A 26,841-nucleotide genomic window follows, 5' to 3' on the forward strand; every position below is an offset into this window, starting at 1 on the left:
TCATGAAAATTCTCAATGGCCCTTGACATCATAATGCTCCATGCCCTAGTCATTACAATGCTCCATTATATTTGTCATCACAATCCTCCATTATATATTGCATCACAATGCTCCATGTCATTGTCATCGCAATGGACCATGACATATATCATCACAATGCTCCCTGACACCTGTCTTCACAATACTCCATGACCTTCTCATCACAGTGCTCCATGCGCTTGTCATCACAATGCACCATGCCCACTGTCATCACAATAATCTAGGAAACTTGACAGAACAATGCTCCAAGCCCCTGTCATCACAATGCTCCATGCCCTTGTCATCACAAAGCTCCATGACGCATGTCATCAGAATGTTCCATGGCCTTCTCATCACAATGCTCCTTGCCCTTGTCATCACAATGCTCCAAGAACCCTGTAATCACAATGCTCCATTCCCCTTTTCATCTCAATGCTCCATGAACCCTGTCATCACAATGCACCATGCCCATCATCATAATGCTTCAGGCTGTTGTCATCACAATGAAATCAAAATGCTCAATGACCTCTGCCATCATAATGCTCCAAACTCTTGTGATCACAATGTTCCATAACACTTATCATCACAACACCCCTGACGCTCATCATCACGATTATCCATGGTCTTCTCATCACAATGCTCCATGAAATTTTTCATCAAAATGCTCAATACACTTGTCATCACAATGTTCCCTACACTTGTTGTCTGTATGCTACTTGAACCCTTTCATGGAAAGGCTCCATGCCTTTTTCATCACAATGATACATGCCCTTTTCAGCACAAAGCTGCAAAGCCCATTTAATCACAATGTTCCATGCCCTTGTCATCACAAAGCTCCATGACGCCTGTCTGCAGAGTGCTCCATGTCCTTTTCCTCACAATGCTCCAAGCCCTTGTTTTCACCATGCTCCAAGACCCCTGTAATCACAATGCTCCATGCCCCTTTTCATCAGAATGCTCCATGAGACTTGTCATCACAAGTCTCCATGTTCTTCTCATCACAATGCTCCAGGACCTTGTCATCACTATGCTCCATTCCCTTGTCATCACAATGCTCCATGACACCTGTCTTCACAATACTCCATGAACATTTTCAGCCCAATGTTCCATAACATTCTCATCACAATGCTCCATGACCACTGTCATCACAAAACTCCATGACACCTGACAACACAATGATCCAAGACTCTTGTCATCACAATGTTCATTTCCATAGACATCACAATGCTCCATGACCCCTCTCATCACAATACTCCATGAACATTTTCAGCCCTATGCTCCATGACCCTTGTCATCACAATGATCCATACCCTTGTCATCCCAATGATCCATGAACCCTGTATACACAATGCTCCGTGATGCTTGTCATCACAGTGCTCCATGACCCCTGTCATCACAATGCTCCATGCCTTTGTCAGCAAAATGCTACATGACCTTGTCATTACAATGCTCTATGCGCTTGTCATCACAATATTCCATTACCATTGTCATCACAATCCTCCATGAACCGTGGGATCACATGGTTTCATGTCCTAGACATCACAATGCTCCATGCTCCTTGAAATCAAAATGATACATGACCTGTGTCATACCAATGCTCCAAACCCTTGTGATCACAGTGTTCCATAACACTTGTCATCACAACGATCCATGATGCCTGTCATCACAATACTCCATGCCCTTTTCATCACAATGCTCCATGACCTTTGTCATCACAATTCTCAATACACTTGTCATCACAATGCTCCCTGACACTTGTCAGAATGCTCCTTGAACCATGTCACGAAAAGGCTCCATGCCTTTTTCATCACAATGCCCCATGCAGTTTTCATCACAATGCTCCATGCCATTGTCATCAAAATACTCCAGAAGCTTGTCATCAGAATGCACCCTGACCCTTGTCATCACAATGCTCCAAGCCATTGTCATCACAGTGCTCCATTACCTTTGTCATCAGAATCCTCCATGACAGTTGGCATCACAGTGATCCATGCCATTGTCATCACAATGGGTTATTACATATGTCATCACAATGCTCCCTGACACCTGTCTTCACAATAACGCATGACCTGGTCTTCACAATGCTCCATGCCCTTGTCAACACAATGCGCCATTCCAAATGTCATCGCAATAATCCATGAAACATTTTAGACCAAAGTTACATGCCCTTGTCATCACAATGCTCCATGCCATTGTTATCAAAATGCTCCATGAACCCTGTCATCACAATGCTCCGTGAATCCAGTAATCACAATGCTCCATGACCTTTGTCATAACAATGGTCCATGCCCTCATCATCAACAGTCTCTGTGACCATTTTAAGCACAATGCTCCATGAACTTTTCATCACAATGCTTTTTGACCCTTGTCATCACAATGCTCTAGGCCTTTCTAAGCACAGTGCTCCATTACGCTTGTCATCACAATGCTCCATGTGCTGTTCAGGATATTGCTCCAAGACACATGTCATCACAATGCACCATGCGCTTGTCATCACAGTGCTCCACAATCTTGTCATCACAATGCTCCATAAACTTTGTCATGAAAATGCTCCATGCTCTTCTCAACTAAATGCTGTCTCACCACTGATATCACAATGTTACATCACTATTCGTCACAATGCTCCCTCACTTCTGTCATCACAATGTTCGTTGACTCCTGTCATCACAATGCTACATGCACTTATCATCACAATGTTTGATGACACCTTACATCACAATGTTCTATAACCACTGTCATCAAAATGCTTTATGACATTTTTCATCAAATTCCTCCATGAACCTGTCATCAAAATGTTCCCAGACCTACTCAACACAATGCACAACGCCCTTGTAATCAAAATGCTCCATGACCTTTGTCATCACAAAGATCCATGACCCTTGGCATCACAATGCTCCATGACATTGTCATCACAATGTTCCATGAACGCTCTCATCACATTGCTCCATGCCCTTGTCATCACAGAGCTCCATGACACATGTCATCAGAATGCCCCATGGCCTTCTCATCACAATGCTTCATGCCCTTGCCATCAGAATGATCCATTACCCCTGTCATAACAATGCTCCATGAGCCCTGCCATCACGATGTTCCACGGCCTTGTAATCACAAGGCTCCATGACCCTTCTCATCACAATGCTCCAAGACCCCTGTAATCACAATGCTCCATGCCCCATTTCATCTCAATCATCCATGAACCCTGTCATCACAATGCACCATGCCCATCATCATAATGCTTCATGCTATTGTCATCACAATGAAATCAAAATGTTCCATTACCTCTGTCATAACAATGCTCCAAACCCTTGTGATCACAATATTCCATAACACTTTTCATCACAATGCCCCATAACGCTCGTCATCACAAGTATCCATGGTCTTATCATCACAATGCTCCATGACTTTTGTCATCACAATGCTCAATGCACTTGTTATCAAAATGCACCCTGACACTTGTTGTCTGTATGCTCCTTGAACCTTGTCATGAAAAGTCTCTATGACTATTTCCTCACAAAGATCCATGCCCTATTCATCACAGTGCTCCAAGACACCTGTAAACCCAATGCTCCATGCCCTTGTCGTCACAAATCTCAATGACGCATGTTATTAGAATGCTCCTTGGCCTCCTCCTCACAATGCTCCATGCCCTTGTCATCACAGTGTTCCAAGAACCCTGCAATCACAATGCTCCATGCCTGTTTTCATCAGTATGCTCCATGAGACTTGTCATCAGAAGGCTCCATGTTTTTTTCATCACAGTGCTTCACGACCTTGTCATGAAAATTCTCAATGGCCCTTGTCATCATAATGCTCCAAGCCCTAGTCATCACAGTGATCCATTATATTTGTCATCACAATCCTCCATTTCATTTGGCATCACAATGCTCCCTGCCATTGTCATCGCAATGCACCATGACATATGTCACCACAATGCTCTGTGACTCCAGGCATCACAATGCTTCATAACATTTGTCATCACAATGCTCCATGCCTTTGTCCGAAAAATGCTCCATGACCCTTGTCATCACAATGTGCCATGCGCTTTTCATCACAATGGTCCATAAATTTATCATCACAATGCTCCATAAACTTTGTAATCACAATGCTCCTTGCCCTTCTCATCACAATGCTCCTTTACCCCTCTCATAACAATGCTCCATGACAACGGCCATCAAAATGTTCCATGGCCTTGTCATCAGAAGACTCCATGACACTTGTCATCACAATGCTCCAAGACCCCTGTAATCACAATGCTCCATGCCCTTTTCATCAGTATGAGCCATGAGATTTGTCACCACAAGGCTCCACGGTTTTTTCATCACAATGCTCGAGGACCTTGTCATCACAATGCTCCATGACACCTGTCATCATAATGCGCCGGGACTCCAGGCATCACAATGCTTCATAACATTTTTCATCACAATGGTCCATGCCCACGTCATCACAAGTCTCGGTGACCTTTGTAACCAAAATGCTCCATGAAATTTCCATCACATTGCTCCGTGACACTTGTCATCACAAGGCTCCATGCCTTTGTCAGCAAAATGGTCCATGACCCTTGTCATCACAATGTGCCAAACGCTTTTCATCACAACAGTCAACAAATTTGTCATGGCAATGCTCCAAAAACCTTGTAATCACAATGTTCCATGCCCTTCTTATCACAATGCTCCATTACCCCTGTCATAACAATGCTCCATGACACTTGCCATCACAATGTTCCACGGCCTTGTCATCACAAGGCTCCATGACCCTTGTCATCACAGTGCTCCAAGACCCCTGTAATCACACTGCTCCATACCCTTGTCATAACAAAGCTACATGACACATGTCAACAGAATGTTCCAAGGCCTTCTCATCAAAATGCTCCATGCCGTTGTCATCACAATGCTCCAAGTACCCTGTAATCACAATGCTCCATGCCCCTTTTCATCTCAATGCTCCATGAACCCTGTCATCACAATGCATCATGCCCATCATCATAATGTTTCCAGCTATTGTCAGTGAAATGAAATCAAAACTCTCCATGATCTCTCTCATCACAATGCTCCATGACCCCTGTCATCACATTACTCCATGAACATTTTCAGCACAATGCTCCATGACACTTGTCATCACAATGATCCATGCCCTTGTCATCCCAAAGCTCCATGACCCCTGTATTCACAATGCTCCGTGACGCTTGTCATCACTGTGCTCCATGACACCTGTCATCACAATGCTCCATGCCTTTGTCAGCAAAATGCTACATGACCTTTTCATTACAATGCTCTATGTGCTTGTCATCACAATACTCCATTACCATTGTCATCACAATCCTCCATTAACCTTGGGATCACATTGCTTCATGCCCTTGTCATCGCAATGCTCCATGCTCCTTGAAATCAAAATGATCCATGACCTCTGTCATCACAATGCCCCAAACACTTGTGATCACAAAGTTCCATAACACTTGTCATCACAACGCTCCATGATGCCTGTCATCACAATACTCCATGTCCTTTTCATCACAGTGCCCCATGACCTTTGTCATCACAATCCTCAATACACTTGTCATCACAATGCTCCCTGACACTTGTCGTCAGAATGCTCCTTGAACCCTGTCACGAAAAGGCTCCATGCCTTTTTCATCACAATGTCCCATGCCATTTCCATCACAATGCTCCATACCATTGTCATCAAAATGCACCACAAGATTGTCATCGGAATGCTCCATGACCCTTGTCATCACAATTCTCCATGCACTTGTCAGCACAATGCTCCCTGACCCTTGTCATCACAATGCCACAAGCCATTGTCATTCAAATGCTCCATTACCTTTGTCATCCGATTCCTCCATGACACTTGGCATCCCAATGCTCCTTGTCATTGTCATCACAGTGCTCCATTAACGCTCTCATCACATTGTTTCATGGCCTTGTCATCACAAAGCTCCATGACACATGTCATCAGAATGCTCCATGGCTTTCTCATCACAATGCTCCATGCCCTTGCCATCACAGTGCTCCATTGCACCTGTCATAACAATGCTCCATGACCCCTGCCATCACGATGTTCCTTGGCCTTGTCATCTCAAGGCTCCATGACACTTGTCATCACAATGCTCCAAGACCACTGTAATCACAGTGTTCAATGCCCCTTATCATCTCAATGATCCATGAACCCTGTCATCACAATGCACCATGCCCATCATCATAGTGCTTCATGCTATTGTCATCACAATGACATCAAAATGCTCCATGAACTCTGTCATAAAAATGCTGCAAACCCTTGTGATCACAATATTCCATAACAGTTGTCAGCACAATGCCCCTTAACACTCATCATTACAATTATCCATGGTTTTCTTATCACAATGCTCCATGACCTTTGTCATCACAATGCTCAATACACTTGACATCAAAATGCTCCCTCACACTTGTTGTCTGTATTCTCCTTGAACCCTGCCATGAGAAGGCTCCATGACTTTCCCATTACAATGATCCATGCCCTTTTCATCAAAATGCTCCAAGACCTCTGTAATCAAAATGATCCATGCCCTTTTCATCACAAATCTCAATGACGCATGTCATGAGAATGTTCCTTGGCCTTCTTCTCTCACTGCTCCATGCCCTTGTCATCACAATATTCCAAGACCCCTGTAATCACAGTGGTCCATGCCCCTTTTCATCAGTATGCTCCATGAGATTTGTCATCACAAGGCTCCATGGTTTTCTTATCACAATGCTCCAGGAAATCATCATCACAATGCTTTACGACATTGTCATGAAAATTCTCAATGGCCCTTGTCATCATAATGTTCCAAGCCCTAGTCATCACAATGCTCCATTATATTTGTCATCACAATCCTCCATTACATGTGGCATCACAATACTCCTTGCCATTTTCATTGCAATGGACCATGACATATGATATCACAATGCTCCCTGACACCTTTCTTCAAAATACTCCCTGAACTTCTCATCACAATGCCCCATGCCCTTGTCATCCCAATGCTCCATGCCCTTGTCATCACAATGCTCCATGACCGCTGTCATCACAATGCTCCGTGACTCCAGTCATCACAGTGCTTTATAATATTTGTCATCACAATGGTACCTGCCCGCATCATCACAAAGCTCTGTGACCTATGTAACCGCAATGCTCCAAGAACTTTTCAGAACAATGCTCCGTGACCCTTGTCATCACAATGCTCCATGACTTTGTCAGAAAAATGCTCCATGACCCTTGTCATCACAATGTGCCACACGCTTTTCATCACAACGGTCTACAAATTTGTCATCGCAATGCTCCAGAAAACTTGTAGTCACAATGCTCCTTGCCCTTGTCATCACAATGCTTCATTAACCCACTCACAACAGTGCTCCATGACCCCTGCCATCACAATGTTCCACGGCTTTGTCATCACAAGACTCCATGACACTTGTCATCACAATGCTGCTCCAAGACCCCTTTAATCACAATGCTCCATGCCCTCGTCATCACAAAGCTCCATGACACATGTCATCAGAATGTTCCATGGCCTTCTCATCAAAATGCTCCATGCCTTTCTCATCACTATGCTCCATTTCCTTTGTCATCAGATTCCTCCATGACACTTGGCATCAGAATGCTCCATGCCATTGTCATCACAATGCTCCATGCACTTCTCATCAATATGCTCTCTCACCACTGATATCACAATCTTACATCACTATTCATCACAATACTCCCTCACCCATGTCATCAAAATGTTCCATGACTCCTGTCATCACAATGCTACATGCACTTATCATCACAATGTTCGATGACCTATGACATCACAATGTTTCACAACCCCTGTCATCAAAATGTTCCATGATATTTTTCATCAAAATGCTCCATGTACCCTGACATCACAATGCTCTATAGCCCTTGTCATTACAGTGCTCCATGAAGCTCGTCATCACAATTATCCATGGTCTTCTCATCACAATGCTCCACGGTCTTGCCATCACAATGCTCCATGCCCTGGTCATCACAATGCTTCATGTCCCTGGTCATCACAATTCTCCACGTCCTTGTCATCACAATGCTCCATGACAGTTCTCATCTCAATGTTACATGCTTTTATCATCACAATTCGCCAGGCACATGTCATCGCAATGCCCCATGACCCCTGTCATAGCAAGCTCCATGCCTTTGTCATCACAATGCATCACGACCTTTTCATCAAAATTCTCAATGGCCCTTGTCATCACAATGCTCCAAGCCCTTGTCATCACAGTGCTCCATTACCTTTGTAATCACAATCCTCCAAAACACTTGACATCACAATGCTCCATGCCATTGTCATCACAATGGTACATGAAATATGTCATCACAAGCTCCCTGACACCTGTCTTCACAATACTGCATGACCTTGTCATCACAATGTGCCATGCCCACTGTCAACACAATTATCCATGAAACTTGTCAGACCAATGCTCCATGCCCCTGCCATCACAATGCTCCATGCCCTAGTCATCACAATGCTCCATGACCCCAGTTCTCACAATGCCCCGTGTCTCCACTCATCACAAGGCTTCATGACCTGTGTCATCACAATGATCCATGCCCTCATCATCACAAGGCTCTGTGAACTTTGTCACCACAATGCTCCATGTATTTTTCATCACAATGCTCCGTGACACTTGTTATCACAATGCTCCGTCCCTTTGTCAACTCAATGCTCCATGACCCTTGTCATCACAATGTACCATGCGCTTGTCAGTGCAGTGCTCCATGACCCATGTCATCACAATGCTCCATACACCTTGACATCACAATGCTCCTTGCAGGTCTTATCAAAGTGCTCTCTCACCACTGATATCAAAATGTTCCCTCACTAGTCATCACAATACAGCCACTCCCCTGTCATACCAATTGTCCATAACCCCTGTCATGAAAATGTTCCATGACCCATGACATCACAGTGTTCCATAACCCCTAGCATCAAAATGTTCCATGACCCTTTTCATCAAATTGCTCCATGACCCTGTCATCACAGTGCTCCCTGCCCTTCGCATCACAATGCACAACGCCCTTGTCATCAAAATGCTCCATGACTTTGTCATCAAAAAGATCCATGATCTTGGAATCACAGTGCTCCATGCCCTTTTCATCACAATGCTCCATGACCTTGTAATCACAATGTTCCAAACCCCTATAATCCCAATGGTCCATGCCCCTTTTCATCAGTATGCTCCATGAGATTTGTCATCACAAGGTTCCATGGTTTTCTCATCACAATGCTCCAGGACCTTGTCATCACAATGCTCAATACACTTGTCATCAAAATGCTCCCTGACACTAGTTTTCTGTATGCTCCATGAACCCTGTCATGACAAGGCTCCATGCCTTTTTCATCAAGGTGATCCATGCCCTTTTCATCACAATGCTCCAAGACCACTGTAATCACAATGTTCCATGCCCTTGTCATCACAAAGCTCAATGACGCATATCATTAGAATGCTCCTTGGCCTTCTCCACACAGTGCTCCATGCCCTTTTCCTCACAATGTTCCACGACCCCTGAAGTCACAATGCTCCATGCCCCTTTTCATCAGTATGCTCCATGAGACTTGTCATCACAAGGCTCCATGGTTTTCTCATCACAGTGCTCCAGGACCTTGTCATCACAATGCTTCAGGACCTTGTCATGAAAATTCTCAATGGCCCTTGTCATCATAATGCTCAAAGCCCTAGTCATCACAATGCTCCATTATATTTGTCATCACAATCCTCCATTACATTTGGCATCACAATGCTCCATGCCATTGTCATCGCAATGGACCATGACATATGTCATCACAGTGTTCCCTGACACCTGTCTTCACAATACTCCATGACCTTCTCATCACCATGCTCCGTGCCCTTGTCATCACAATGCACCATGCCCACTCTCATCACAATAATCTATTAAACTTGTCAGACCAATACTCCATGCCCCTGTCATCACAATGCTCCATGCCCTTGTCATCAAAACGCTCCATGAACCCTGTCATCACAATGCTCCGTGACTCCAGTCATCACAATGCTTCATAACGTTTGTCATCACAATGGTCCATGCCCGCGTCACCACAAGGCTCTGTGACCTTTGTAACCACAATGCTCCATGAACTTTTCATCACAATTTTCTGTGACCCTTGTCATCACAATGTACCATGTCTTTGGCAGAACAATGCTCCATGACCATTGTCATCACAAAGTGCCATGCGCATTTCATCACAACGGTCCACAACCTTGTCGTTGAAATGCTCCATAAACCTTGTAATCAAAATGCTCCATGCACTTCTCATCAAAATGCTCTCTCACCAGAGATATCACAATGTTCCATCACTAGTCATCATAATACTCCCTCACCCCTGTAATCACCATGTTCCATGATCCTGCCATCACAATTCTACATCCCCTTATCATCACAATGTTCCATGACTCCTGACATCACAATGTTCCATAACACCTGTCATCAAAATGCTCCATGACCCTTTTTATCCCAATGCTCCAGGACTCCTGATATCACAATGTTCTATAACCCCTGCCATCAAAATGTTCCATTACACTTTTTATCAAATTGCTACATGACCTGGTCATCAAAAGGCTCCCTGCCCTTCTCATCACAATGCACCATGCCCTTGTCATCAAAATGCTCCATGACTTGTCATCACAAAGCTCCATGACCCTTGGCATCACAAGGCTCCAAGTCATTGTCATCACAATGCTCCATGAACCGTCTCATCACATTGCTCCATGCTCTTGTCATCACAAAGCTCCATGACACTTGTCATCACAATGCTCGATGCCCTTCTCGTCACAATGCTCCATGCCCACTCTCATCATAATAATACATGAAACATTTCAGACCAATGTTCCATGCCCTTCTCATCATAATGCTCCATTACGCCTGTCATAACAATGCACCATGACCCTGCCATCACAATGTTCCACGGCCTTGTCATCACAAGGTTCCATGACACTTGTCATAAGAAAGTTCCATGGACTTCTCATCAAAATGATCCATGCCCTTGCATCACAATGCTCCAAGACCCTTATAGTCACAATGCCCCATGCCCCTTTTAATCTCAATGCTCCATGAACCCTGTCATCACAGTGCACCATGCCCATCATCATAATGCTTCAGGCTATTGTCATCACAATGAAATCAATATTCTCCATGACCTCTGTAATCATAATGCTCCAAACCCTTGTTATCACAATGTTCCATGACACTTATCATCACAACACCCCATGATGCTCATCATCACAGTTATCCTTGGTCTTCTCATCACAATGCTCCATGATCTTTGTCATCACAATGCTCAATACACTTGTTATCACAATGCTCCCTGACACTTGTCATCAGTATGCTCCTTGAACCCTGTCACGACAAGGTTCCATGCCTTTGTCATCACAATGATCCATGCCCTTTTCATCACAATGCTCCATGATCCCTGTAATCACAATGCTCCATGCCCTTGTCATCACAAAGCTCCATGACACATGTCATCAGTATGCTCCATGGCCTTCTCATCAAAATGCTCCATGCCCTAGTCATCACAATGCTCCAAGACCCCTGTAATCACAATGCTCCATGCCCCTTTTCATCAGAATGCTCCATGAGACTTGTCATCACAAGTCTCCATGGTCTTCACATCACAGTGCTCCAAGAACTTGTCATCACCATGCTCCATTCCCTTGTCATCCCAATGTTCCATGATCCCTGTCATCACAATAATCCATGAACATTTTCAGCCCATTGCTCCACGACCAACTCATCACAATTCTCCATGGCCAATATCATCACAAGGCTCCACGTCCCCTGCCATCACAACACTCCATGAACATTTTCAGCCCAGTGCTCCAGGAAACTTGTCATCACCATGATCCATGTCCTTGTCATCCCAATGCTCCATGACCCCTGCATTCACAATGCTCCGTGACGCTTGTTATAATAGTGCTCCATGGCACATGTCCTCACAATGCTCTATGCCTTTGTCAGCTAAATGCTACATGACCTTTTCATTACAGTGCTCTATGCGCTTGTCATCACAATACGCCATTTCCATTGTCATCACAATCTTCCGTGAGCCTTGGGATCACATTGTTTCATGCCCTTGTCATCACAATGCTCCATGCTCCTTGAAATCAAAATGATCCATGACCTCTATAATCACAATGCTCCAAACCCTTGTAACCACAATGTTCCATAACACTTGTCATCACAACGCTCCATGACGCATGTCATCACAATACTCCATGCCCTTTTCATCACAATGTTCAAAACCCCGGTAATCCCAATGGTCCATGCCCCTTTTCAACAGTATGCTCCATGAGACTTGTCATCACAAGGCTCCATAGTTTTCTCATCACAATGCTCCAGGACCTTGTCATCACAATGCTCAATACACTAGTCATCAAAATGCTCCCTGACACTTGTTGTCTGTATGCTCCTTGAAACCTGTCATGACAAGGCTCCATGCCTTTTTCATCAAGGTGATCCATGCCCTTTTCATCACAATGCTCCAAGACCACTGTAATCACAATGTTCCATGCCCTTGTCATCACAAAGCTCAATGACGCATGTCATTAGAATGCTCCTTGGCCTTCTCCTCACAGTGCTCCATGCCCTAGTCCTCACAATGTTCCACGACCCCTGTAATCACAATGCTCCATGCCCCTTTTCATCAGTATGCTCCATGAGACTTGTCATCACAAGGCTCCATGGTTTTCTCATCACAATGCTCCAGGACCTTGTCATCACAATGCTTCAGGACCTTGTCATGAAAATTCTCAATGGCCCTTGTCATCATAATTCTCCAAGCCCTAGTCATCACAATGCTCCATTATATTTGTCATCACAATCCTCCATTACATTTGGCATCACAATGCTCCATGCCATTGTCATCGCATTGGCCATGACATATGTCATCACAGTGTTCCCTGACACCTGTCTTCACAATACTCCATGACTTTCTCATCACCATGCTCCGTGCCTATGTCATCACAATGCACCATGCCCACTCTCATCACAATAATCTATGAAACTTGTCAGACCAATGCTCCATGCCCCTGTCATCACAATGCTCCATGCCCTTGTCATCACAAAGCTCCATGACACATGTCATCAGAATATTCCATGGACTTCTCATCAAAATGCTCAATGCCCTTGTCCTAACAATGCTCCAAGACCCCTGTAATCACAATGCAACATGGCCATTTTCATCTCAGTGCTCCATGAACCCTGTCATCACAATGCATCATGCCCATCATCATCATGCTTCCGGCTACTGTCAATACGATGAAATCAAAATTCTCCATAACCTCTGTCATAACAATGCTCCATGTCCCCTGTCTTCACAATGCTCCGTGACTCCAGTCATCACAATGATTCATGACCTTTGTCATCACAATGGTACAGGCCCTCGTCATCAACAGTCTCTGTAACCTTTTTAACCACAATGCTCCATGAACTTTAAATCATAATGCTCTTTGGCCCATGTCATCACAATACTCTATGCCTTTCTCAGCAAAATGCTCCATGACCCTTGCCATCACAATTCTCCATGCTCTTGTCAGCACAATGCTCCATGACATATGTCATCTCAATGCACCATGTGCTTGCCATCACAGTGCTCCACAATCTTGTCATCACAATACTGCATAAACCTTGTCATCACAACTCTCCATGCCATTGTCATCACAATGGGTCATTACATATGTCATCACAGTGCTCCCTGACACCTGTCTTCACAATATGGCATGGCCTGGTGATCACAATGCTCCATGCCCTTGTCATCACAATGTGCCATTCCAACTGTCATCGCAATAATCCATGAAACATATTAGACCAATGCTGCATGCCCTTTTCATCACAATGTGCCAATCCAACTGTCATCACAATAATCCGTGAAACTTATTAGACCAATGCTCCATGCCCTTGTCATCACAATGCTCCATGACGCTTGTCATCAGAATGCCCCATGGCCTTTTCTTCACAATGCTCCAAGCCCTTGTCATAACAATGTTCCAAGACACCTGTAATCACAATGCTCCATGCCCCTTTTCATCAGAATGCTCCATGAGACTTGTCATCACAAGTCTCCATGGTCTTCTAATCACAATGCTACATTTCCTTGTCATCACAATGTTCCATGACCCCTGTCATCACAATACTCCATGAATATTTTCAGTCCAATGCTCCATGACCTTCTCATCACAATGCTCCATGAACAGTATCATCACAATGGTCCAGGAACACTGTCATCACAACACTCCATGACCCCCGACAACACAGTGATCCGGGATTCTTGTCATCACAATACTCCATTCCCTAGTCATCACAATGCTCCATGACCCCGATCATCAAAATACTCCATGAACATTTTCAGCCCAATGCTCCATGACACTTGCCATCACAATCCTCCTGACTCTTGTCATCAGAATGCTCCTTGAACCCGGTCAAAAAAGGCTCCATGCATTTTTCATCACAATGCCCCATGCCATTGTCATCGAAATACTCCACAAGCTTGTCATCAAAATGCTCCATGACTCGTGTCATCACAATTCTCCATGCACTTGCCAGCACAATGCTCCCTGACCCTTGTCATCAGAATGCTCCAAGCCATTGTCATCACAATGCTCCATTACCTTTGTCATCAGAATCCTCCATGACACTTGGCATCACAATGCTCCATGCCATTGTCATCACAGTGGGCCATTACATATGTCATCACAATGCTCCCTGACACCTGTCTTCACAATACTGCATGACCTGGTTATCACAAGGCTCCATGCCCTTGTCATCACAATGTGCCATTCCAACTGTCATTGAAATAATCCATGAAACTTATTAGACCAATGCTCCATGCCCTTGTCATCACAATGCTCCATGCCCTTTTTATCACAATGCTCCATGACCCATGTCATCACAATGCTCATTGACTCCAGTCATCACAATTCTTCATGACCTTTGTCAACACAGTGGTCCATGCCCTCGTCATCAACAGTCTCTGGAACATTTTTAACCTTAGTGCTCCATGAAATTTTAATCACAATGCTCTTTGACCCTTGTCATCACAATGTTCTATGCCTTTCTCAGCACAATGCTCCATGACCGTTGTCATCACAATGCTCGATGTGCTTGTCAGCACAATGCTCCATCACACATTTCATCACCGTGCACCATGCGCTTGTCATCACAGTGCTCCACAATCTTGTCATCACAATGCTCCATTAACCTTGTCATCGCAATGCTCCATGAACTTCTCATCAATATGCTCTCTCACCACTGATATCACAATGTTACATCACTATTCATCACAATACTCCTTCATCTCTGTAAACACAATGTGCCATGACTCTTGTCATCACAGTGCTACATGCACTTATCATCACAATATTCCATGAGCTATGACATCACAATGTTCTATAAGACATGTCATCAAAATGCTCCATGACCCTTTTCATCAAAAGGCTCCATGTCCCCTGACATCACAATGCTCCATACCCCTTGTCATTACAGTGCTCCATGACGCTCGTCATCACAATTATCCATGGTCTTCTCATCACAATGCTCCACGGTCTTGCCATCACAATGCTCCATGTCCTGGTCATCACAATGCTCCATGTTCCCTGTCATCAAAATTCTCCACATCCTTGGCATCACTATGTTCCATGACACTTCTCATCACAGTGATACATGCTTTCTCAGCACAATACTCCAGAAGCTTGTCATCAGAATGCTCCATGCCCCTTGTCATCATAATTATCCATGACCCTTGTCATCACAATGCTCCATGACACCTGTCATCACAATGCTCCATGTCCCTTGTCATCACAATTCTCCACGTGCTTGTCATAACAATGCTCCATGACAGTTCTCATCACAATGTTACATGCTTTTGTCATCACAATTCTACTTGCACATGTCATCGCAATGCCCCATGACCCTTGTCATAGCAAGTTCCATGCCTTTGTCATTACAATGCTTCACGACCTTTTCATCAAAATTCTCAATGGCCGTTGTCATCACAATGCTCCATGACCCTTGTCATCACAATGCTCCATGCACTTGTCATCACAAAGCTCAATAACGCATGCCATCAGAATGATCCTTGGTCTTCTCCTCACAATGCTCCATGCCCCTTTTCATCAGTATGCTCCATGAAATTTGTCATCACAAGGCTCCATAGTTTTCTCATCACAATGCTCCAGGAATTTGTCATCACAATGCTCAATACACTTGTCATCGAAATGCTCCCTGAAACTTGTTGTCTGTATTCTCCTTGAACCCTGTCATGACAAGGCTCCATGCCTTTTTCATCAAGGTGATCCATGCCCTTTTCATCACAATGCTCCAAGACCACTGTAATCACAATGTTCCATGCCCTTGTCATCACAAAGCTCAATGACGCATGTCATTATAATGCTCCTTGGCCTTCTCTTCACAGTGCTCCATGCCCTTGTCCTCACAATGTTCCACGACCCCTGTAATCACAATGCTCCATGCCCCTTTTCATCAGTATTCTCCATGAGACTTGACATCACAAGGCTCCATGGTTTTCTCATCACAGTGCTCCAGGACCTTGTCATCACAATGCTTCATGAACTTGTCATGAAAATTCTCAATGGCCCTTGTCATCATAATGCTCCAAGCCCTACTCATCACAATGCTCCATTATATTTGTCATCACAATCCTCCATTACATTTGGCATCACAATGCTCCATGCCATTGTCATCGCAATGGACCATGACATATGTCATCACAGTGTTCCCTGACACCTTTCTTCACAATACTCCATGACCTTCTCATCACAATGCTCCGTGCCCTTGTCATCACAAAGCAACATTCCCACTATCATCACAATAATGTATGAAACTTGTCAAACCAATGCTCCGTGCCCCTGTCATCACAATACTCCATGCCCTTGTCATCACAATGCTCCATGACTCCCGTCATCAGAATGATTAATAACGTTTGTCATCACAATGGTCCATGCCCGTGTCATCACAAGGCTCTGTGACCTTTGTAACCACAATGCTCCATGAACTTTTCATCACAATTTTCTGTGACCCTTGTCATAAAAATGCACCATGTCTTTGTCAGAACAATGCTCCTTGACCCTTGTCCTCACAAAGTGCCACGCGCATTTCATCACAACGGTCCAAAACCTTGTCATTGAAATGCTCCATAAACCTTGTAATCACAATGCTCCATGCAATTCTCATCAAAATGCTCTCTCACCAGAGATATCACAATGTTCCATCACTAGTCATCACAGTACTCCCTCACCCCTGTAATCCCAAAGTTCCATGACCCTGTCATCACAATGCTACATCCCCTTATCATCACAATGTTCCATGTCCCCTGACATCACAATGTTCCATAACACCCGTCATCAAAATGCTCCATGTCCCTTTTCATCCCAAAGCTCCAAGACTCCTGACATCACAATGTTCTATAACCCATGCCATCAAAATGTTCCATTACACATTTTATCAAATTGCTTCATGATCCAGTCATCAAAAGGCTCCCTGCCCTTCTCATCACAATGCACCATGCACTTGTCATCAAAATGCTCCATGACTTGTCATCACGAACCTCCATGACCCTTGGTATCACAATGCTCCAAGTCATTGTCATCACAATGCTCCATGAACCCTCTCATCACACTGCTCCATGCTCTTGTAATCACAAAGCTCCATGACACTTGTCATCACAATGCTCGATGCCCTTCTCATCACAATGCTCGATGCCCTTGTCATTACAATCCTGCATGACCCATGTATCACAGTGTTCCCTGCCCTTGTCATCACAATGCTCCATGCCCACTCTCATCACAATAATACATGAAATATTTCAGACCAATGTTCCATGCACTTCTCATCATAATGCTCCATTACGCCTGCCATAACAATGCACCATGACCCCTGCCATCACAATGTTCCACGGCCTATTCATCACAAGGTTCCATGACACTTGTCATCAGAATGTTCCATGACCTTCTCATCAAAATGCTCCATGCCCTTGTCATCACAAAGCTCCATGACGCATGTCATCAGAATGCTCCATGGCCTTCTCATCACAATGCTCCATGCCCTAGTCATCACAATGCTCCAAGACCCCTGTAATCACAATGCTCCATGCCCATTTTAATCAGAGTGCTTCATGAGACTTGTCATCACAAGTCTCCATGGTCTTCACATCACAATGCTCCAGGACCTTGTCATCACCATGCTCCATTCCCTTGTCATGCAAATGTTCCATGATCCCTGTCATCACAATAATCCATGAAGATTTTCAGCCCATTGCTCCACGACCTTCTCATCACAATGCTCCATGACCAATATCATCACAAGTCTCCATGACCCCTGTCATCACAATACTCCATGAACCTTTTCAGCCCAGTGCTCCAGGAAAATTGTCATCACAATGATCCATGCCCTTGTCATCGCAATGCTCCATGGCCAATGCATTCACAATGCTCCGTGACGCTTGTCATCACAGTGCTCCATGACACATGTCATCACAATGCTCCATGCCTTTGTCAGCAAAATGCTACATGACCTTTTTATTACAATGCTCTATGCGCTTGTCATCACAATACGCCATTTCCATTGTCATCACAATCCTCCGTGAGCCTTGGGATCACATTGCTTCATGCCCTTGTCATCACAATGCTCCATGCTCCTTGAAATCAAAATGATCCCTGACCTCTATCATCACAATGCTCCAAACCCTTCTAATCACAATGTTCCATAATACTTGTCATCACAACACTCCATGACGCATGTCATCACAATACTCTATGCACTTTTAAACACAATGCTCCATGACCTTGTATTCAAAATGTTCCAAACCCCTGTAATCCCAGTTTTCCATGCTCCATTCAGCAGTATGCTCTATGAGATTTGTCATCACAAGGCTCCATGGTTTTCTCATCACAATGCTCCTGGACCTTGTCATCCCAATGCTCAATACACTTGTCATCAAAATGCCTCCTGACACTTGTTGTTTGTATGCTCCTTGAACCCTGTCATGACAAGGCTCCATGCCTTTTTCATCAAGGTGATCCATGCCCTTTTCATCACAATGCTCCAAGACCACTGTAATCACAATGTCCCATGCCCTTGTCATCACAAAGCTCAATGACGCATGTCATTATAATGCTCCTTGGACTTATCATCACAGTGCTCCATGCCCTTGTCCTCACAAGGTTCCACGACCCCTGTAATCACAATGCTCCATGCCCCTTTTTATCAGTATGCTCCATGAGACTTGTCAGCACAAGGCTCCATGGTTTTCTCATCACAGTGCTCCAGGACCTTGTGATCACAATGCTTCATGACCTTGTCATGAAAATACTCAATGGCCCTTGTCATCATAATGCTCCAAGCCCTAGTCATCACAATGCTCCATTATATTTGTCATCACAATCCTCCATTACATTTGGCATCACAATGCTCCATGCCATTGTCATCGCAATGGACCATGACATATGTCATCACAGTGTTCCCTGACATGTGTCTTCACAATATTCCATGACCTTCTCATCACCATGCTCCGTGCCCTTGTCATCAAAATGCACCATGCCCACACTCATCACAATAATTTATGAAACTTGTCAGACCAATGCTCCATGTCCCTGTCATCACAATGCTCCATGCCCTTGTCATCTCAATGCTCCATGACCCCTGTCATCACAATCCTCCGTGACTCCAGTCATCACAATGCTTCAAAACGTTTGTCATCACAATGGTCCATGCCCACGTCATCACAAGGCTCTGTGACCTTTGTAACCACAATGCTCCATGAACTTTTCATCACAATTCTCTGGGACACTTGTCATCACAATGCACCATGTCTTTGTCAGAACAATGCTCCATGACCATTGTTATCACAAAGTGCCACGCACATTTCATCACAACGGTCCACAACCTTGTCATTGAAATGCTCCATAAACCGTGTAATCTCAATGCTCCAAGCACTTCTCATCAAAATACTCTCTCACCAGCAATATCACAATGTTCCATCACTAGTCATCACAATACTCCCTCACCCCTGTGATCACAATGTTCCATGACCCTGTCATCACAATGCTACATGACCTTTGTCATAACAATGTTCCATGCCCTCGACAGTCTCTGTGACCTTTTTAATCACAATGCTCCATGAACTTTTCATCACAATGCTCTTTGACACTTGTCATCACAATGCTCTATGCCATTCTCAGCACAGTGCTCCATGCCCTTGTCATCACAATGCTCCATGACCCCTGTCATCACAATGCTCCGTGACTCCAGTCATCACAATGCTTCATAACATTTGTCATTACAATGGTCCATGCCCGCATCATCACAAGGCTCTGTTACCTTTGTTACCACAATGCTCCATGAACTTTTCATCACAATGCTCCGTGACCCTTGTCATCACAATGTGCCATGCGCTTCTCATCACTGTGTTCCACAATGTTGTCATCACAAGGCTCCATAAACCTTGTCTTCACAATGCTCCATGCACTTCTCACCAAAATGCTCTCCCACCACTGATATCACAATGTTACATCACTATTCATCACAATACACCCTCAACCCTGTCATCACAATGTTCCATGACTCCTGTCATCACCATGCTACATGCACTTTTCATCACAATGTTCGATGACCCCTGACATCACAATGTTCCATAACAGCTGTCATCAGAATGCTCCATGACCCTTTTCATCGAAATGCTCCATGACCACTGACATCACAGTGCTCCATGACCCCTGTCATCACAATGCTCCATGTTCCTTGAAATCCAAAAGATCCATGACCTCTGTCATCACAATGCTCCAAATCCTTGTGATCACAATTTTACATAACACTTGTCATCACAATGCTCCATGACGCCTCTCATCACAATACTGCATGCCCTTGTCATCACAATGCTCCATCATCTTTTTCATCACAATTCTCAATACACTTGTCATCACAATGCTCCCTGACACTTGTCGTCAGAATGCTCCTTGAACCCTTTCATGAAAAGGCTCCATGCCTTTTTCATCACAGTGTTCAATGCCCTTTTCATCACAATGCTCCTTGCCATTGTCATCACTATACTCCACACACTTGTCATCAGAATGCTCCATGACCCTTGTCATCACAATTCTCCATGACCCCTGTCATCACAGTGCTCCATACCACTTGTCATTACAGTGCTCCATGACGCTCGTCATCACAATTATCCATGGTCTTCTCATCACAATGCTCCACGGTCTTGCCATCACAATGCTCCATGCCCTGGTCATCACAATGCTCCATGTTCCCTGTCATCAAAATTCTCCACGTTCTTGGCATCACTGTGCTCCATGACACTTCTCATCACAGGGTTACATGCTTTGTCATCACAGTACTCCACAAGCTTGTCATCAGAATTCTCCATGACCTTTGTCATCACAAATAATCATGACCACTGTCATCACAATGCTCCATGACAACTGTCATCACAATGCTCCATGCCCTTTGTCATTACAGTGCTCCATGATTCTCGTCACCACAATTATCCATGGTCTTCTCATCTCAGTGCTCCACGGTCTTGGCATCACAATGCTCCATGCCCTGGTAATCACAATTTTCATGTCCCTTGTCATCACAATTCTCCACGTCCTTGTCATCACAATGCTCCATGACAGTTCTCATCATAATGTTACATGCACTTGTCATCACAATTCTCCACATCCTTGTCATCACAATGCTCCATGACAGTTCTCATCACAATGTTACATGCTCTTGTCATCAAAATTCTCCATGCAATTGTCATTTCAGTGCCCCATGACCCCTGTCATAGCAAGCTACATGCCTTTGTCATCACAATGCTTCACGACCTTTTCATCAAAATTCTCAATGGACTTTGTCATCACAATGATCCATGCCCTTGTCATCACAATGCTCCTTGACCCTTGTCATCACAGTGCTCCAAGTCCTTGTCATCACAATGCTCCATTACCTTTGTCATCACAATCCTGCATAACATTTGTCATCTCAATGCTCCATGCCATTGTCTTCACAGTGGACCATGAAATATGTCATCATAATGCTCCATGACACATGTCTTCACAATAATCTATGACCTTGCCATCACAATGCTCCATGCCCTTGTCATCACCATGCTCCATTACCCCTGTCATAACAATGCTCCATGAACCCTGTCATCACAATGCACCATGCCCATCATCATAATGCTTCATGCTATTGTCATCAGAGTGAAATCAAAATGCTCCATGACTTCTGTCATCACAATGCTCCAAATCCTTGTCATCAAAATGTTCCATAACACTTAGTATCACAACGCCCCATGAGGCTCATCATCACAATTATCCATGGTCTTCTCATCACAATGCTCCATGAACTTTTTCATCATAATGCTCAATACCCTTGTCATCACAATGCTCCCTGACACTTGTCATCTGTATGCTCCTTGAACCCTGTCATGACAAGGCTCCATGCCTTTTTCATCACAATTTTCCATGCCATTTTACTCACAGTGCTCCAAGGCCACTGTAATCACAATGCTCCATGCCCTTTTCATCACAAAGCTCCATGATGCATGTCATCAGAACGCTCGATGGTCTTCTCATCCCAATGCTCCTTGCCCTTTTCATCACAATGCTCCAAGTCCCCTGTAATCACAAAGCTCCATGTCCCTTTTCATCCGAATGCTCCATGAGACTTGTCATCACAAGGCTCCATGTTCTTCTCATCACAATGCTCCATTAGCTTGTCATCACAATACTCCATGACCCCTGTCATCACAATACTCCATGAACATTTTCAGCCCAATGCTCCATGACCTTCTCATCACAATGCTCCATGACCCCTGTCATCACAATGCTCATGACCACTGTCATCACAACGCTCCATGAACCCTGACAACACAATGATCCGGGACCTTTGTCATCAAAATGCTCCATGCCCTTGTCATCCCAATTCTCCATGACCCCTGTAATCACAATGCTCCGTGACGCTTGTCATCACAGTGCTCCATGAAACTTGTCATCACAATGCTCCATGCCTTTGTCAGCAATATGCTACATAATCTTGTCATCACAATGCTCCATTCGCTTGTCATCACAATCCTCCATGACCCTTGGGATAACATTTCTTCATGCCCTTCTCATCTCTCTCTTGCCTTTCTGGTTTTTACAGATTTTCGGATGTCCCTTTTGACTGGTGGGAAGTGACAATTCTTTGTAGTGTGTATTTGCATTGTGTGCTTGCTTGATTGGCCAGAAAGGTCGTATGCGTTTTCTCCTGAATACATTCAGGAGAAAAGGCATACGCCATTTTTGGCCAAGTGCATCATTGTCGAAGTTGTGATGCTTTTCCTGGCTTTAAAGGTGATTCCAATTTACCTCTTGAAATATGTTTTGTGCAGTTCTGCCTCATTTTCAAGTCCGCTTCGTTGCCTTCCCTCAACAGATTTTTGGAAGAGAGTAGTCCTTAAAACTCTCAGGGTTATGAATTGCTGTGCCCCTGAGCACCAATTTTCAAATCCCATTATTGGGAGCTGACCGCAAATACACAATTTTGCTTCAGGACCTGTACTTCTTCCAGGGGTGGCTATACTGTTCCCTGCGGGTGGCTGAGGCTTTGGTAATTCTTCTTCCTGACGGGAATTTAGAGTGGCATGTGTCCGTCCAAATGCCTACATCTACTCTCTGATTGGTTCTCCCTCTTCCCTTTCATCCTCTGCACAATTAGCAAACTGTGCGAACCAGGAGGTTATAGGAGCTGACTCTCCTAAGTTGGGAGATTGATAGTAAGGCAGTTGGAATGCCAAACTGGAGCACAAGGAGAGGAAAAATTTGGAGACTTTTAGAAAACTTTCGCCATTACAGGGTGTCCATTCTCTAGGTTTCTCATACATGTTATATCTGTAGTGATATTCCCTTCTACTTGGAGATTTGGGACCCATGGTATGGTGGCATGCATTACTACTTTAAAGGGTCTGCATTTTCTCTCCCAATCTCACCAGTCCTCTCAGTCCCAAGTGTCCAGCCTTATGTCTCATCCAGCTGTCTTTGCAGATAGGGTCATTCCAGGTTTCATCAGAACACCTGAAGGAATTGTGTAAGAATTTCGCTGTTTTTTTGTTTTGTTTTTGAAATTCATTTTTATAATGGGTTTGAGCTGATTTTCACTGACATGTTTATGACAGTCTAGTCATACTTGATTCCCATACAGAGACATATCAATACATAGGTTTTTAAGATTCTTACTAGTCAGATATATTCCTCTGCGGGGAATAGGCGTTTTGAGTCCCGTTCACTGAGGTAGGTGTAGATCTTGTCTCTTCTGTATTTGGTTTATGGAATGGTACCTGTTCTAATATCAAACTCTCGTTTTATGCATCACCCCACCTCTGCTTTCCCCTTAAGGAGGCATAAGAGTGTTTTCTAAATGTGAGTCTCTGTTCTCTTTCTTAATTCATTTCTTGTGCTGTGATGTTGACATTCCCTTTGTAAGTGATATCTTATGATAAGATTCTTTTATCTGTGTGACTAATTTCACTTAGAATCATCATACCTAAATCCACTCATTATGCTGCTACTGGCCTTATATACATTGGTTTCACGTCTGAGTGATATTCTGTTGTACAAAATTACCACAAGTTCTTTAGGCATTTCTCTTTTTCCTGGGATATTTTAGGTGTACCGATGTTGAGGTTCTTGTATGCAGAGCAGCCCTAAACTATGGGGTGCCTGTGTCTTGTTGATATTTAGTCTTCCCAAGTTATATGCCCATGAGTTGAAAACCCCTTTGCTCGGGGGCCTTGTATTTTTGATGTTTTAGGAAACAGCATACACTTCTTCAGAGTGGCTCTTGCATATTTATACCCCACCCATCAGTGTGACTAGGCTCCCTGTTCTCCATGGCCTCTCCTGCATTTCTGGTTTGTACACATTTTTTGGATGGCCTTTGTGAGCAGTGGAAATTGAGACTTCTTTTTTGTGCAGATTTGCATTTCCCGCTTGCTTGGTTGGCCAAAAACTCTGTATGTGTTTTATTTTCCTGAAGATATTCACGAAAAAACACATACACCCTTTTGCCCAACTGTATCATTTTAGAAATTCTGCTGCTTTTCATATGCTTTAAATGTGAGTACAATCTACCTTTTGAAATCTGTTTCCTGCAATTATGCCTGTCATTCAGATCCTCTTCGTTGCCTTACCTGAATATATTTTTGGACGTTGGTTATCATTTATATCTTTGCAGGTCTTTGAATTGTCTGCTCCTGAGCTCCATTTTGCAACTCGCTTTTTGTGAGCTGGCCGCCAAACCATTGGATTGCTTCCGGTCCTATTCTGGTTCTGAGGAGGCAGGCTGAGCCTTTGTTTAATTCTTCTTCCTAATGGGAAATTAGAGTGACATGTGCCTGTCAAAACCCCTACTGCTAATCTCTCATTGGTTCCCCATCTTCCCATTTATCCTCTGCACAAATTGCAAACTGTGTGACACAGGAAGTTAAAGGTGCTGATTCTCCATGTGGGGAGATTGTTAGTAATGTGGCTGGAATGGCGAACCCCAGCACCAGGAGATCAAAAATGAGGTGCATTTTAGACACCTTTCCTGAGCACACGGTGTACATTCATCTCGGTTTCCCAGGCATATTTTCGTTGTCAGAATATTCCCTTGAACCTGCAGATTTGGGACCCATGGAATGGGTACCAGGCAGTATTTAAAAGGTCTGCATTTCCTCACCCAGCCTCTCTAACATCTCTAGCGTGCATAGCTTCCAGCCTTATATATCATCCTGCTGTGGGTCTACATGTGTTCAATCTATGTTACATCATAGCCCTTCAACAAAAGTTGTAAGAATTTTTGTCTGTCTCACTGTTTTTATAAATATTTTTTAAATTTATTTTTATATTAGTTACAGCTGATTTTCAAAGCTCTGTTTTTTGCTGCTGTACATCCACTTGATTCATGTACTGTGAGACAACAATAAATTTTTTTTCAGATGCTTACCAGTCATATGTATTATTTTCCAGTTACTTGAGTGAGCTGAGTTCAGTTCTTTGAGGTACTGTGTAGGCCTTGTCAGTTATTCAATTTGATACTTGGAATGGTAACTTTGCTAATTTCAACCTCCTGGATAATACCTCACCATTCCCCACCTTTCCCATTTAGCAGCCTTATGTCTATTTTCTACATATTTGACTATGTTTCTGTGTTGTAGTTTATTTCATGTGTAGCCATTTTTGATTCCACCTTTAAGTGACATCTTATGATATGTGTCTTTTTCTTTCTGACATATGTCACTTAGAATGATTGTATGTAACTCCTCCAGAGTTGTTCCAACTGGCCTTATTTCATTGATTTCTGGATGAGTAATATTCCACTCTACATAAATACCCCATCTCTTTTATCCATTTTATCCTTCCAGGGACATTTAGATTATATCCATGTGGAGGCCCTTTTTAACAGAGAGGTGGTAAACTTTGGGGTGCCTGTTTTCTGTTGATTTTTGTTTTTCCCAAGGTATACGCCCATGAGTGCAAGTGCCCTATGCTCTGTAGCTCATTTTTTAGATGTTTTAGGAAACACAATACACTTCTCCAGAGTGGCCGTTGGCAAATTACATTTCCACTATCAGCCTCACAGGGTTCCCTTTTCTCCTCGCCCTGTCCTGCATTTCTGGTGTTTACACTTTATGTGGATGGCCCTTCTGACTGATGTGAAGTGATACATTTTGTAGTATTGATTTCCAGTGCCCACCTGTTTGGTTGGATCAAAAGTGTGTATGGCCTTTACTTGAATATATTCAGAAAAAATGCATACGCC

At 43.8% G+C, this 26,841-nt stretch overlaps 1 long non-coding RNA gene across 1 annotated transcript in view; it reads right to left on the reverse strand.

The window, feature by feature from the left end:
• The window catches only part of LOC308610079, a 548,215-nt gene extending 533,656 nt beyond the window's left edge, over positions 1–14,559 (reverse strand). Inside the window, exon 1 of the long non-coding RNA XR_014014422.1 lies at positions 14,471–14,559. This is a non-coding gene — a long non-coding RNA (uncharacterized lncRNA). The remainder of the gene's footprint in view (positions 1–14,470) is intronic.
• Positions 14,560–26,841: the final 12,282 nt, after the last annotated feature.

Source organism: Mesoplodon bidens (assembly GCF_964165515.1).
Source record: "Mesoplodon bidens genome assembly, contig: HAP1_SCAFFOLD_35, whole genome shotgun sequence".
Lineage (NCBI taxonomy): Eukaryota > Metazoa > Chordata > Mammalia > Artiodactyla > Ziphiidae > Mesoplodon > Mesoplodon bidens.